Genomic DNA, 17,015 nt, shown 5'->3' with positions numbered 1-17,015 from the left:
ATTTATTTGTTCTGAATGACAAACACGTTCATGCGCAAAAGTTAGTTCGTAGAAACGAACAAGCGTTTTACGTCTTATAAGTTTTACTGTGTTTACAATGATCACATTATTATGACATACTCTTCAATACATACACCACTACATAATGTAAAATACTTTTAAATTAAAATAAACAAAGACTTTGTGTGAGTTATTTATTTTATCTTCAAACATATAAAACAATATAAAAGCTCAGGGGATGTATTTCAAAAATATTTTTACATTATCTGAGGATAATACTGAAATTAAAATAGGAGTAAAATATTTGATTGTTTTGTATCCAGTTTGCGAGTCGTTTTGAATAACAGCAATCGACTGCAATCGAAAAAGCCGAAATGAGATAAGGTAAGCGCTTGAGTACCTTTTACACAAAATATAATCTCATTTCAATGCTTTAAGTATCGCAGAACTTAATACTTGAATGTTTTGGTTACGACCCCGAAACTATAATTGTGTCTTATCATTTGACAATTGCATAATTAAACGTAAAATCACAGTTTCAAATCTGAAATGAATATACATGGGATAACCGTTTTATCACAGTATAATCACAGTTTAAAACACACCAATCAAATAAGCAAATAACAAAACATAAAATCAAACAAACTTAAACATATGACTATAAAAAACGCGAGATCCGCATAAGAACACATGTAAATAACTGAGCGACAAAAACAGTAGTAATGTGACATGAATTTTCAAAATAGTTAAAATATTCGCTAAGCAAAAACTAGTCACGGATGCGCTTTCCAAAATGGCAACAAATTGATACTAAAAAGTCAAAACAATGGTTTAAATACGGGTTAATACAATTGTCAGAATACGACGAGGATTAAAAGTCAGTCGCACGTCCAAAGTTTATTATTGGCTGAGTTTTTATGTCTGTAAAGATTTGTAGTGGCCTGTAAGTCTTACCACAGTGACAGGCGTGCACATCTCGTCCCTCGTGTTGGGACGCGATGTGGTCCTGGAGACCCTGTTTGGATGTTTAGTGTAAACAACACGTATCGTATTTGAAACTTGGTCTTGCTTCACAGTGCAGGACTGATGCGTGTTTTGCGACCTGTTGACGTGTGGAAAATCGCTTTCCGCAGTTGCCACATGTCTCCCTAGCCTTTTCTCCATGTGTATGATTTATGTTAAAATAATTATTCCATACAAGTATTAAGGGTCATCATACACTGTCGTTGAGTTAATGACGGCAAACGATCGGAGTGGTGTCATGGATGAGGAGCCAACAGGAAGTTCTGCATTTTATTCTCATTAAGAAACTATAATTCTACTTTTTAGAGGACACAATGTACTGGTTATTCACAGGAAATGTTTTGCGAGTGTTTCTGTTAGCATAAAGCTGTCATGCAATCGAGCTGACATTAATAATGATCTTGCTTCTACATCCATGCGATTTATATATATTTATATGTGTTGACGTTATGGAGCATAGGGTATTTTAAACATATTTGTTGTAGTAATATCCGTATTATACGAATAAATGACAACAATCGTCGTAAACATTATATTTAGTAGCATCATTAAACGTTGTGGTAACAATTAAATTTATGAATCACTCAAAGTGTGCATATCAAAGGAAATGCTATAGTTGCAACAAATTGATTGTTATACCTGTGCATCGTTAGCTTGCCCTTATAAAAAAAACATCTTTCCGCAACGGTGAGCGGTATGGTGCCTGACCTTGATGCATTCGGACACGTCGACTGTAGTCGCTTCTGGATTTAAATTCCCTTCCACGTTCAGAACAAAGCCGAGAAGCGATTATTGTTTCCATGTCCGTCTGAAAATAATTGGTTAAACTGTGTGAACACTTTTTTCGTATAAACACTTTTACATGCTTAAACTATACAATAAAACTGACATGGAACAATTATCGGGAATACGTTGAAATTTCACCTTACCATGTATAAAACCTTGTATAATTAGGTAAACACATAAACGTAATTGGTGTCAGGCTAAATGACATCACATGTACATGTATATTTTGACGTCATAATGTTATACATCCACAATTATTTACATGTACTAGGTAAAACGGATGTTAACGAAGCAGTGTACATAATATAGAATAGATTAGAATTCAATAAGAAAGAAATTTCCAATCGAATAACAACAAGAATATGTGGCTTTATTTATATATGAGTTATATACTTTTAAAAAGAAAGTAATTCTTAAATTTCCAGTCGATGATTAATATCTAGCATATTATAAACATTTGAACGAACACGTTTCACAACAGTTTCATATTGCATAATAGCATTGAAAACACACGAAAATTCCATACACGGTAACTATATATATTGTGACAAAATAGGACTCTAAAATAGTGTATAATCTATATTATCTACTATACAATACATACATAATTGGTAGCTGTTTCTTTGTGATTACGTGAAACGACAATTGTTAAACTTTGTACACGTCCTCCGTGGAGATTCTGTTTTTAATATAAAACGGGACCCCTTTTAGATCATAAAAAATGCGGGACCCCTTTAGATCATAAATTATTTTAAGCGTGCATACATTTAAAAACGATTTGTATATGCCCCTAACTAACCATACGCATAAATAAACATTTACTAAACCCTCGAAACAATATTTTTATTTTTCAATTGCTATATTTTCATCACGAGGGCGATTTTTCTATTGTGAAACCCAGCAAAGATCACAAAATAAATGGCGAACAGTCCTCGCTTAAAAATTTTGCACCGAGTAAAGTCGAGTTTTAGATCGATTTTCAACACAAAATAACGCAAATACCCTTTTTAGCAATGTGGCTTGAAAGTGGGCAGCCTTAAAAAAATAAATTCCGTCAACAAAGGGTAGAAAACAACAAAAAATACCTGTTTCGGCATGGTCGGCGCCATCTTGATTCCTTTCATAATTAGTACTTAGTAGTAGAAGGCTCTTGAACATTATTCACACGGACCAGTTGGTTTGTGTTACCTAAAAATCACAATATTTCAACATGTAGTCTTTATAATTATTACTGTATTACCAATGTGTAATTTTTTTCCACATTTAAACTTAAAGATGACATCCGTACAAACATGCTTTTTACCTCTGACAAAATAAATGTAAACCAATTTGACAAAAAGCAAAACGTGCTCTCAGGCTAGTGATTTAAATATAAAACAGTAAAGACTGCCTGTGAAGAATGGCATATTTTAGATGATCAAATATCCTCCCTGTTACCATATGATCAGGCTCCGGTCTATGGCGCACCAAAGGGGTCGAAACTTTAACTTCTGCTCGAGCAGAAAAAAATGCTGCTCGAGCAGCATTTAAATGCTGCTCGAGCAGCATTTTGCTGCTCGAGCAGCAATTTACTGGTCGAGCAGCATTTAAATGCTGCTCGAGCAGCAAAATTCCTGCTCGAGCAGCAATATGCTGCTCGAGCAGCATTTATTTTTAGAATAAACCATTGAACCCGTCGGCCAATCAAATTTGAGCTTACAAACGGACGAGATTAGCTATCTCTACGGAAACGAAATAGACCGGTGTAGCGTCAATATTGTCAGATCGTGAGATCTGACGATTTCACAGTACCTCCGTGATATTGCTCCGATCAGTCGCCGTGAAAAATGTCAGATTGATGAAAAATAATATTTAACGCATTGTTGTTTCAATTCAACTTAATTTCGCGTTTTTACAGCTTGCAGTTATTTTCGGACATCTTTTTTTCGGACGTTGAACCTTAACACATTATTCACAACAAAGATATCGAAACAGTAGTTCTAACACAATGCAAACATTTGAATTTTAAAACGATTTTCGTTTTAAATGTTATATATATCGATGATGTACATGCATTACGTTGTAAAGAAATATGGTAATGCCTAATTTACAGTCATGAGTGTTGCACTTTTTTAATACAAAGATATAACATTGATTGAAGAAAATATTTTCAGATTATATAATATATATATATTATTTTAGCTTAAAAAAGTTAAAAACTTATTATGAACCAAATTCAGTTCCAGAAATATATAATCCCAATCGGTGTTTTTATCATTATTTTAGCTAATTCACATGTACACTCAATTCAGGAAAACTATTTTATTATATTTCATACAATCATAGTTACCACTATCATCATTTATTTAATATGTCAATAAGCTTGATTGGCAATTGTCGCTTCAGCTCGGGTAATGCTTTAAAGTACCCCGTGTACTCTTAAGTATACTTTAATGTACCCCGGGTACGCTAAATATACTTAAACGTACCGTTGGTCTGTCTGTCAGTGCAGTCACTCACAAACTTGTCAGTGCTCTATCTCAGAAACTCAATATAAGTATTCAACATGAAACTTTATGGGTGTATAAATATAGCTGAGGAGAGGTGCCATGTACAAGAACCATAACCCGTCGCTTTCTGAAATAAGAGTTATTGCGCTTTGTTGTTTTTCTATGATGTAACTAGGGCTATATCTCAGATACTATACAAGATTTTAACATGAAACTTCATGGGTGTATAATTATCAATGCACGAGAACCATAACCGTATACTTTCTTACATAACGGTTATTGCCCTTTCTTGTTATTGTTATTTTATGATGTAACTTTTCAGGGCTATATCTCATTTATAGAACCATGCATAAGAACCACAACCCTTCACTTTCTTAAATAAGAGTTATTGCCCTTTGTTGTTTTTGTATGATGTAACTTTTCAGGGCTTTATCTCAGAAACTATAAATACAAGATTTCAACATGAAATTTCATGGGTGTATAATTGTCAATGAGAATAAGTGCCATGCACAAGAAACATAACCCTAGTACATATGTACATGTCTGATGTTACTTTACAGGACTATATCACAGATACTGTACACGATTTAAAGATGAAATTTAATGGACGTTAAGATATAAATGAGGAGAGGTGTCATGCACAAAATCTATAACCCTACACTTTCTTAAATTATTGCCAATTGTTTTTTTATGTTGTTACTATAAAATAAGTGAGATAAGGGTACAACCCTTCAAATAAACTTTTCTGTTAGTTCTGCACCCATCAATAATCAAAATTTATTTGGCGGGGATATCAATTTAACGAATTTGCTTATTATTAGTCTAAACGTTGAAATAGACTTAATATTTTTAGTAGCAATGAGAATATAAGACACAACAGACTCATCAGTCATCAGTATAATGTTAGCATATGTTTAGTCGGTTACTGAACTAGGGCAAATAAAGTTGAAGTTTATCAGGTGGTCTAAAAGTCCTCACCGCCTAGCAGATAAGTCTACAAAGTATTTTAAAGCCGGTTCATGAACATGAAATGATAAGTCATTTACGCCATCGGGATTATTTATTTTAAGTCAATATGTTTTTGGAATCATAAGGCACTCATTGAAAAATACACCACTACATAAATAAATATCTAGGTTTATAAGTTTTATCGTGCTGTACTTGTTTAGGAGATGTGTAATACCAACTGGCTACTTCTGTTTTCAGAACTAAAAGGCACAGAAGGATTTTATTAATATTTTGTTGAGTTCTCAGATTAATCGAGCCCAAAGCATTTCCTGCTACACAAACATATTTTCGAGCAACAACACATATTGATAATATCCATTTAAATGCCGTGCGGGTCTTTACAGTGGAGTGATCGAGTCGCACAGATATGTTTGCCGCACTCCAGGAATCAGAAGTCTGCTTCTCACGACTAGTCTCGATAAACTGAATCATGGGCCTGTCGCAACATTGTGGGATGCTTTTTAATGACCAAACATTTGGCAGTCTGGAAATAAAGTAAAAGTCATTCATACTTGTGTTAAAATAGTGACCTGAAAATCAATAGGGGTCATCTGCGAGTCATGATCAATCTACCCATGAAGTTTCATGATCCTAGGCGTATGCGTTCTTGAGTTATCATCCGGAAACCATTTTACTATTTCGGGTCACCGTGACCTGGACCTTTGACCTAGTGACCTCAAAATCAATTAGGGTCATCTGCAAGTCATGATCAATCTACCCATGAAGTTTCATGATCCTAGGCGTATGCGTTCTTGAGTTATCATTCAAAAACCATTTTACTATTTCTGGTTGCTGTGACCTTCACCTTTGACCTAGTGACCTCAAAATCAATAAGGGTCATCTGCGAGTCATGATCAATCTACCTATGAAGTTTCATGATCCTAGGCCCAAGCGTTCTTGAGTTATCGTCTGACAACCACCTGGTGGACGGACCGACAGACCGACCGACATGAGCAAAGCAATATACCCCCTCTTCTTCGAAGGGGGGCATAAAAACAACAACAGTTGTTTGCAATAAGAAAAGCATATATATTCACTAGATTAAGTGTTCACAAAAAATACTATTTCTGAAAATAAAATTGCAAGAACGATAGTTTGACAGTGAAAAGTATTCATGTTTTATGCATCATAAATATACAATCACATTAAGACACTGAAAAACAACTTTTCATACAAAACAATATATTGGAGCAAAGAGAATGCTTTTTTTCATTATATGACACATTAATAAATTAAAATATGAGTAATCTTCTTGTTTAACCTTTTTTCAGGGTTATTTGACAAAAGACTCTATAACACAGTTTGATCCTCAGGTTATGATATTACATATGAAATATCATGTCCTTTATAAATTAAAAGAAAATGCAAGGCTCTAAAAACCAATGCACCAACAGAAAGGTACGATGATTATATTCTACATTCTCCCATTATTTTGTTGAATAAAAGTTAATGCAGATCTTTACTAAGCAAACTAGAGCTTTGTCACAGACGTGACAAATACCCCCATGGCCGAATTGACACAGACTATTTTGCATGCTGTCTTCACAAAACAAGAGAATCAAATTTATGGCTATTTTTAAGAATGATAATGCCATTATCATTTATGGCCATTTTGACCTTTGAACTCTTGAATTCTTTAGCATGACATGCAGTCCAAATGTATGGCCATTTTTTTTTACATTTGAACTCCAAGTGTGACCAAGACCTTGGAGTTATCAACATGGCCTTTTTTTACCTCTGAACTCAAAGTGTGACCTTGAACTTGGTGTTATCGACGTAATTCTTTCGCGCGACACACCGTCCAATGATGGTGAACAAATGTGCCAAATGATTTTAAAATCTCACTATGAATGACATAGTTATTGCCCAGACAAGCTCATTTATGGCCATTTTTAATCTTTGAACTCAAAGTGTGACCTTGACCTTCGAGATATTGAAGTAATTCTTTCGCGCGACACACCGCCCCATGATGGTGAACAAATTTGCTAAATGATTTTAAAATCTCACAATAAATGATAAAGTTATGGCCCGGACAAGCATTTGACCCTTGAACTCCAAGTGTGACCTTGATCTTGGGGATATCGACGTACTTTTTTCACGCAACACACCGTTCCATGATGGTGAACAAATGTACCAAGTAATTTTAAAATCTAACGATAAATGACATAGTTATGGTCCGGACAAACTTTCGGTTTAAAACACACTAAGTGACCCCGTGACCTAGTTTTTGACCCAGCATGACCCATATTCAAACTTGGCCTAAACATCATCAAGATACAACTTGTGACCAAGTTTGGTGAAGATCGGATGAAATTTCGAGACAGACCGACCGACAGTACGACAAAGTGACACCTATATAGAAATATAAAGCTTATTTATTACCATCAATGCAAACACTCCACAGCTGTTTCCGTGGCGCTGTTTGTTGCAAGGTGGCGCTTTTAACTCTGAACTGATTTTTTCCAAGCCATCTTTCACAATTTGCCCTCGTTGACACATGAACTGGCTGCAACAAATATTTTGTTGGTAAAAATCAACAAAAATCATGTGCCTATATACTTAAGCGGTACTTTATCTATACCAAATTGTTTTGGTAATCAGTTTTCAAACATATATATATATGTGAATCTATTAACACATTATTTGAAACACATAAGTGTGAGAGATAGGACACAATAATAAATAAGAATGAACTAAGAAAGCAAGCTTAAATTTATATATATTTATATCATTTTTAAGTGTTGGTGCTCATTACAAGTTAATATTTAAGATAAAAATCCAAATATAGAAAACAAATAAGATTTACAAAGTTTTTTGAATATCTTGTTTGCTATATTGCCTGATGAATGATAACTGGAACTGGCCAAAAAAGCTCCCTAAATGTGACCTTTGATCTCTTGTTAACGCATGCTCTGCAGCTTCTCTACATGGAGAACATATGTGGTAAGCTATATTAAAAATTGCATATTTAATTATCGAATCACAGTTTGGATAAGCTCAGAGACACACATAAAATGCACATACACCAACTGCTACTGTGACTGCTATATCAAGCAGGTAAGACAAAAAATGAATTTCAGCTTTGAACCTTACCAGAACAAATCGAACAAGGCCTTGTTGTTACCACCCAATGAGTCGTAAATGGTTACAGTCCTGGACATAACACTTGCAACCAGCAAAACCCAGTGATTGTTGCCTTTACATTGTGGCAGCATAAGTAGATCATACATATTGAAGTCCACCTACAAAATGTGAAATTAAAATGTACCTTAAACAATGTATACATTACTAAACAGTGGGAACTTTGCTCAAATTACTTCAAAGAAGTATAGTGGCATGCTAGAATCAAGTACAGTTTAAGTTAACAATAAAACAAAAGATTGTCAGGCAATATGGTACTCCTGGAACAACTTTGTAGAGGTCATCATTTACAAAGAACATGTAGAATTTATGAAGAACCACCACTTTTACATAAAAATTCATGTTATGTAAATCGAAGACTTTGGCATTCATATCTCACAGACATATCAAGTCATTACCACTGCCACCTTCATCAACATAATTATTGGACACATAGAGAACTACTATATCTCACTACATACAAAATGTGGTAGCCCTAGATCCGAGAGTTAAGGACAAGAATATTTTAAAAGTTTTCACAAAATAAGCAAGAAAGAAGTGTATATAATGTTCAATTTTGTGACCCGCGGGTCAGGGTCAAATTTGACCCAAAGGGCATAATTTGAACAAACTTGGTAGAGGACAATAAGATGTTACTGCAAACCAAATTTGGTAGCCATAGTCCGAATGGTTTTCAACTAGAAGATTTTTAAAATTTTCACAAAATAGGCGCTTTATAAGCGTTTATTCAATTTTGTGACCCCCCTCCCCCCGGGGCAGGGTCAAAGTTGACCCCAGAGGCATAATTTGAACAAACTTGGTAGAGGACTATAAGATGTCACTTCATACCAAATTTGGTAGCCCTAGGCCCAATGGTTATGGACAAGAATGATTTTTAAAGTTTACCCTAAATTAGCCATTTATAAGCATATGTTCAATTTTGTGACCCCCGGGGCAGTTTCAAATTTGACCCCAGGGGCATAGTTTGAACAAACTAAGAAGAGAATTAATACATGTCAATACATACCAAATTTGGTAGCACTATGCCATACAGTTATGGACAAGTAGATTTTTTAAGTTTTCACAAAATAGGCCTCATACAAGCATATGTTCAATTTTGTGACCCTCGGGGCAGGGTCAAACTTGACCCCAGGGACATTATTTGAGCAAACTTGGTAGAGGACTATAAGATGTCACTATCTTCCAAATTTGGTAGCCCTAGGCCCAATGGTTATGGACAAAAAGAGTTGTAAAGTTTTCACAAAATAGACCCTATATTAGCATATGTTAAATTTTGTGACCCCCGGGGCAGTTTCAAATTTGAACCCAGGGGCATAATTTAAACAAATTTGGTAGAGGACTATTAGATGTCTCTACATACCAAATTTGATAGCCCTATGCCAAATGGTTATGGATGCGAAGATTTTGAAAGATTTCACAAAATAGGCCTTATATAAGCATATGTTCAATTTTGTAACCCCAGAGCAGGGTCAAATTTGACCCCAGGCGCATAATTAGAACAAATTTAAAAGAGGTTCACCCAAGGAACATTACTGAGAAATTTCATCAGAATTGGACCAGTAGTTTAGGAGAAGAAGATGTTTAAAGGAAAAGTTAATAAACTGACGGACGCACGCAGGCACGGACGGACGCACGCATGACGGACACAGGACCATGACATAAACTCCACTGGCCTTTGGCCAGTGGAGCTAAAAATCAATTCAGGAAGGGAGGGAGCACCCCTCCCTAACCCAACCATAAAGGCCCCTGGGCATCTGAAATATGATCACAAGCACTAATAATCATATAATAATGATAAAACCCGGTCACCACTGTCGATAAATTGGAAATTGTTATTTATGATTGTGAGATATAATGTAAACATTTGCATACAGATCAATCTTTTTTCTTCAAGCCCAACACAAAATAACAATGCAAAATTAAAGTTTTAAAGGTTTTCAATGGGTACAAATAGGGTATTTATCTGAACATTGGAAATGTCGAAATACATGAAAATATCATCATACAACTTAAATGTATTTCATTGTTAAAATATGTTTTTCTTGATTTTTCTCCAAACTTTACACAAAAATGGGTGATTTCAAAAATATTAAACTAGAAATGGCGCGTCAGAGGCCGACGTGTATCCCCACGCCGCATGTTTGACCCAGGGGTGCCCCAGGGTTGGTAATGGGGCTATGCATAGTTGAAATTGAACGCATTGAAGAGAAGTTCGGTATCAATTAGATGTGAATCGTTGTAGAAATGAAGAAATTATAGTAAAAGGCAATTTTGGGTGGGCGTGGCCTATGTGGGCGGGGCGCCCCAGGGTTGGTAATGGGGCCATGCATAGTTGAGATTAACCATAATGTCATAAGAGATGTTCAGTATCAATTTGAAGTGAATCGGTGTAGAAATGAAGAAATTATAGTAAAAGGCAATTTTGGGTGGGTGTGGTCTATGTGGGCGTGGCCAATGTGGGCGGGGCACCCCAGGGTTGGTAATGGGGCCATGCATAGTTGAGATTATCCGTATTGCCATAAGAGAGGTTCAGTATCAATTTGAAGACATTCAGTGTAGTATGGTGCACTCAAAATGTGCAGCTCCATGAGATACACATGCATGCCAAATATCAAGTTGCTATCTTGAATATTGCAAAAGTTATGACCAAGGTTAAAGTTTTGGGACACACACACACACACACACACACACAATTACAGACAGGCCAAAAACAATATACCCCCTTTCTTTCGATCCGGGGGCATAAAAATGAGTAAAAATCTCTGACCCGGCCCCACCTCAACCCACATAACTTTTGACCTTGGGGTCAGATCAAAATTCCAAATAGTGCAGGGTCGCACAGATGCTCATAGCTACCATGTGTGTAAGTTTCAAGGTTCTAGTGCTTTAAGTGTAGGAGGAGAAAGTGGCCAGGACGGACGGACAACGGAGATAATCACAATATCCCCACTTTTTCTCCGAAAAGCGTGGGGATGATGAAGCCTAAATGAAAACTTTTCTCAAATTTTAGATGTTAAGTTATGGCAACAGTTTTGTTTGTATTGCATAGGGAAAGGGTTCAAGTTTTATAAATGAGTAGGGCCGCTCTGTCAGATGTGATCACTTTTTCACAAATAAAGATGTTAACCAAATGTTTTGATTTTTTTTATATTAATGTACATGTCTTTTGCACTTAATAAAAACCCATTAAAACATGTTATCAATATTTTGTGTGTTTTGTCAACATGCAGTATGTTCTTAAGAAAAATTTAAATACAAAATCAGAAGTGTTTTAAAAAAAAATATGGAAAAAATTGAAATTTTCATGTTTTTTAACACATATTTTTCAAAACTATACTCTTAAAAGTTTTTTTCCTGGCCTCAAAGCAGTGTATCTTAAAGTAAAAACTCAGATTTATCAAAATATAGGATGGCCTTCAAATATATGTGAAGTTTCTTTTTTATGATACATGTTTATATTTTTTTATAATATTTGACCTCGTTTTCTATAATATGTGTCTTGTTCTGATAAAACTGGGCTAAATTCATGTGCGTAAAGTGTCGTCCCAGATTAGCCTGTGCAGTCCGCACCGGCTTATCAGGGACGACACTTTCCGCTTAAACTTGATTTTCGGTAAGAAGGGACTTCCTTCAAACTAAAAATACTGTAAACGCGGAAAGTCTCGTCCCTGATTAGCCTGTGCAATCTGCACAGGCTAATCAGGGACTAGACTTTCCGCACATGAATTAAGCCCAGTTTTCTCATAACAACACACATATAATTCACTGTTCTATATTTAGACCTTGCTCTCTATATATTAAACATTATATTCTCTATATATTGGACCTTGTTCTTTATAAATTAGACCTTGTTCTTTTTAAACTTTATACATTAAACACGATGTCCTCTTACTTGACCTTCCTCTGTAATACAATATATCCTCTATATATTTAGGTAATGTGTCATTAAAAATGAATGAAATAATAATAAGTGCTGTACCTTTGTTTATCGAAGGTTTTAACATGGTTTTTAGTTTAGATGTGTAGGAATTGTACCACAAGGGTGACAGTCTGCGTGGTTTAATTATAAGTGTCTGAAAGACTTTGTCATCAATCATATTTGACATTTGACCATGTTCAACTTTTATTTTGGCTTTTTTTTCAGTTGCTTTTGAATGCTTTATTAAATCGAAATTTAATCATTAATTCTGCTATAATGTAAGTTTGTTTTCACTTTCTGGAGGTTTATAAGAAAAACATTTATTTTGTGTCCCAAGTGTACATTTACAACATTTGTTAACCAACTTCAGGCTAACATTGAAGATTATTGGAGAAACATTTTGATTAAAATTGACATTAATTTGAGAAGAGGAAATGCATTTTTGTAATAATGTTATGGTAAAGTCAAATATACTTCCCAAGTTCCCACACATTATCATTTATATGCTTATATTTTTCTTCTGAAGACAAAATATGGAGACATACCCATATAATAAGAGTAGTTCACCCCCAGAGTGAAGAAACCACCTTTTTCTGTTGGAGATTACACCCTTCTGTGTACTTCTTTCCAGAAAATTGGTGCCTTTGTTTATTTTTTAAAAGCTATCACCTGTTTATCAAACGTGATAAAAATTTCGTACACTTGGGACAATGCGATATTTGTCTTGCAAAAAAAGTTCACAAGGTTTTGGCATCAAATTTTCAGTACATCTAGTGATAAACATTAATGGTTTGAAGAAAATGATGTAAAACATTGAAAATTCTATCTTATGAAAAATTTAAAATAACTTTCTTGCAAAATGTACACTTGGGACACTTTTTGCCTATAAATATTGAAGCACTTTATGATGCCACCTCTTAATATACGTGAAGAGAGTTGAAAATTGTGGCACAAAATTGACAAAAACATCATTGCTTTGAACACTTGCTACAAGAGATATCAACCTAAGTTAGAAGCATTGTTTTATTTTTCTTAAAGCATATGCATTTTTATATTCATTTAATGATGGCAATACCTAATATTTCTGAAAGTTTTATTGAAGTATAGAATTGAAAATTGCCTTTTACATAAAATGTCACGCAAAACCAGTACACTTGGGGCAATTTTAAGGATATTTTTCAATATATTTTGTAAATGAAGCAAGTTATTGAGAAGAATTTTCACATTTAAGTTAATCACATGGAAACACTTCTGTAAGATAGAAAAAGAACTCAAACATGCTTAATGCAGGTTTTTTTCCCCTTCTTTGTGACCCGCCGATCATCGGCCCTTTCCCCTCCGATTTTTTGTTCCCCTCAGCTGGTAAATTTTCCCCTAGATTTCATTTTCCCCTCCAAAAAAAAATTATTTTTTTTTTTTAACCTTTCAATATATAAGTTAATCTGATCCAGTGTAGAAAAAAGAAAAATATTGCATAATTAAATTTTCTGTTTCCTTGAATTTGTTTTAAAAACAGTAAAATATGCTTAATTGATTATTTAAGACTTTCCTTATTTTGCCCAAAATCCGGCGTTTTGTGTGATTTTTCCCCAAAAAATCTGGCGTTTCGCGCGATTTTTTTCCCCTAAAAAAAAAGGCCAGGCCCTTTCCCCAAAATCAGATAAAAACCCCTGTAATGGTAAGAAAATAAATGCATGTTTTATTTAGGCTTCATTATTTTTTAAATCACCCATAGGATATGATGCGGCACTTGTCTTTAAGGAATATAAAAAAAATCAATCATTTTTACCCGGAAGTTGGCGCTGTAATAAATTTGCTATTCTGTGTGTTCTTTTACCAAGCTTGATTAGGAATTTTTGAAAACGCGCCATGGAGATTTTCTTTCACCATAAAAAATAATAGTTCACGGATTCAAACCATAATTCTTGATTAATATGTTGCTACAGTGGATTCCTGTTCTTAGCATACCATGTCAGCAAAAATTATGCTTATAACAGGAATATGCTATTAACAGGAACACACATTTTAGCATAAATATAGCAACTGGGGGCATACAATAAGTCAAATCTGTTAATAATTGATCGTCAAAGTGAAATTTAAATTCAACATTGTATATGATTGATGTTTAAGATAACTATTTATCAAATGGAATTGTATTCTAAGGTATTTGCATTTGCATTTGAGCATATTTTTGCAGATTTAAAGCATATTTTCTTGGCATTCTGAGAATGTTCTATGCTATAAAGACTTTAAGTGAATTCTGAATATTGGGGTTAAAAATTATGCTATTAATAGAAGAAAAATACATTAAAATTTAAGAATTAATCTGTGCTTTGACATTCTATATCAGAGCTCCAGATAAAAATTTTGTCAAATTCTTATTTACTCCCTATTTCAAAAATTAATTCTTATTTTACCCCCTATTTATAAAATTAATTCTTAACACTATATTACCAAATAAATTTTATGCATTGTTTTTGACACATCAACAATCCAACATTTTGGTTTATAGTCTTGGAAAAGCCTGGCTTTCTTTTCTGTTTCTTGCTTTCCCATAATCGGACAGCTTTTTCTGGCTCAAAAGACCCCACATCTATCTTGCTCATCTTGCTTTTTTTGCCTTCCACGCTTCGATACACCGCTTCGGTTGGCCATTTTGATTTTTTATTTAAAACAGTAACTGTCAATTCGGCTTAGGTCATAATGGCATTTTGGGCGCCGTTAAAGTCATATCAAAAATATATATGTAACATTTAATTTTAATGACATTTTGAATAGGTATATTGTTTATTACTTGTGAATAAAAATTACGATAAGTGTAATTAAAAAGGTACAATAAACAGTAATGACTCGCCTGTAATACCAGGAGAACAGAATCGAGACTGTTTGGCCTTTCGACCGTTCTTAAGTGTGGCCCTTCCTAACAGCAAAGAGACATTGACTTAAAGCTGTAGTTTTAATTGAGCGCCTCGACGTGTCAGAACCGGGATGAAATTTTGCTACTGGAAGTTTTACGCACGTTCGAAAATGTCGAATTCGTGTTTTATTTTTTCAATGCGTAACTTTATGCAAAGATTTTAAATCTAAATCGTTATTTAAGAAATTTTATTCGTTTTTACGCCTTTACACATGTTATCTGGAGCACTGCTATATGCTAATTACAGAAATATGCTATTATCAGGTATGCTAATAAGTGGAATCCAGAAATTATCCTTCAGTCTGACAGAATTTCGTAGCCTGTCAGACCAAACATCTGACAGATTATTTTACATTTTGCGGTGTCTGACTTGGCTTCTCACTTTTGAGTCCATGATGCTAAATGTTTTAGATTCAACACTAGTTTCCTCAACCTCACGACACCAGAGCTCCTGTGATGCAAATATACTTAAGTGGTATAAAGAGATATTTTTTTCCCTGCAAATTGCGTTTAGTTCCTCACTTCTGGTTAAAAACAAACCTGTTACCCTCCGATTGACTGTAAATTTAAACAGCAAACTCCAATACATATTCCTGTTTGTATTCTTGTATGAAAATGTCCACAACATATGGGCGTAGTTACATGGGGACTGAATATTCAAATACATGTAGGTTAAGAAGTACAGTAAATGACATGACAAAATGCTGTTAGGACATATCATCATCCTTAATTCTAAACCAGCTATACATGACATTATTCTTAAGAGGGGCATTTCAGAATAAAGATAAAAAGATACAAACGATTCGCCATGGAAAAATTATTTCCTGCAAATATTTTTTAGCGAAATTATTTCCGTCAAGACATGTTGTACAATAGCATGCCATGGTTAAAATGAGTGTGTAATACAATGCCTAATCTCTTTCTGCAAAGTTTGGGAAGTCTGCTTTAGGGACATTATAATGGAAGGACAGATGAAAGGTAACTCATTACAGTATAGTGCCACCAATGTAATTATTATGCATTTTTTTCGCAGTTCAGAGCTGAAAATAACATCCCAGAACTTAATTATGCACTGCCAAGTTATTCAATAAATAGTAAATTGTAAACATTTCAATATGAAAAATTAAACAACTTGTAATTCAGACACAACTCACATTTTACCTGTTGTTAGCTTTGAACAAGCTAATAGGCCTCGGTGAAAAATAATTTACATTGAAATTGAGAAAAGTCCTCGAGAACTCAGTGCCCCAGATAATTATTTGGGAAAATTGGGTTTTCAACCATTGATTTTAAAAAATAGGGTGATTCCATTCTTCATATAGAGTGAAATGAGTAATAAAAATGCATACCTTTAAATAATTGCTGATTTACTTCCGTTGACGCTGCACACTTGTATTGATTCAATAGAACTGTAAACTATCATCATACATTTTAATAAACTGATGTTTCGTAACATCTTTTATCCTTGAAACTGTCCATGATATAAACTTTTAAAAATGTCGAGAATTTCTAACCAATGACATGCCTTTTTATACTTTTGACAGATTTGTTAAGTCACAGACTTTCCATCATGTTTTTTGGATGTCAACTCAAATGCTGTATGCACAGTTTCTAACAAAATCGATAACACGAATGATTCGGCACTTATTGGCTCTTGCTTTCTTGATTCGAAAAAGTTTGCGATCGGCTGATATTTTGGCGCAACAATCTCGGACGTCTTTCGACCTCTCTT

The sequence above is a fragment of the Dreissena polymorpha genome, chromosome 8, assembly GCF_020536995.1.
Source record: "Dreissena polymorpha isolate Duluth1 chromosome 8, UMN_Dpol_1.0, whole genome shotgun sequence".
In the NCBI taxonomy this organism is placed as follows: Eukaryota; Metazoa; Mollusca; class Bivalvia; order Myida; family Dreissenidae; genus Dreissena; species Dreissena polymorpha.
Note: the sequence above shows the minus strand (reverse complement) of the source record.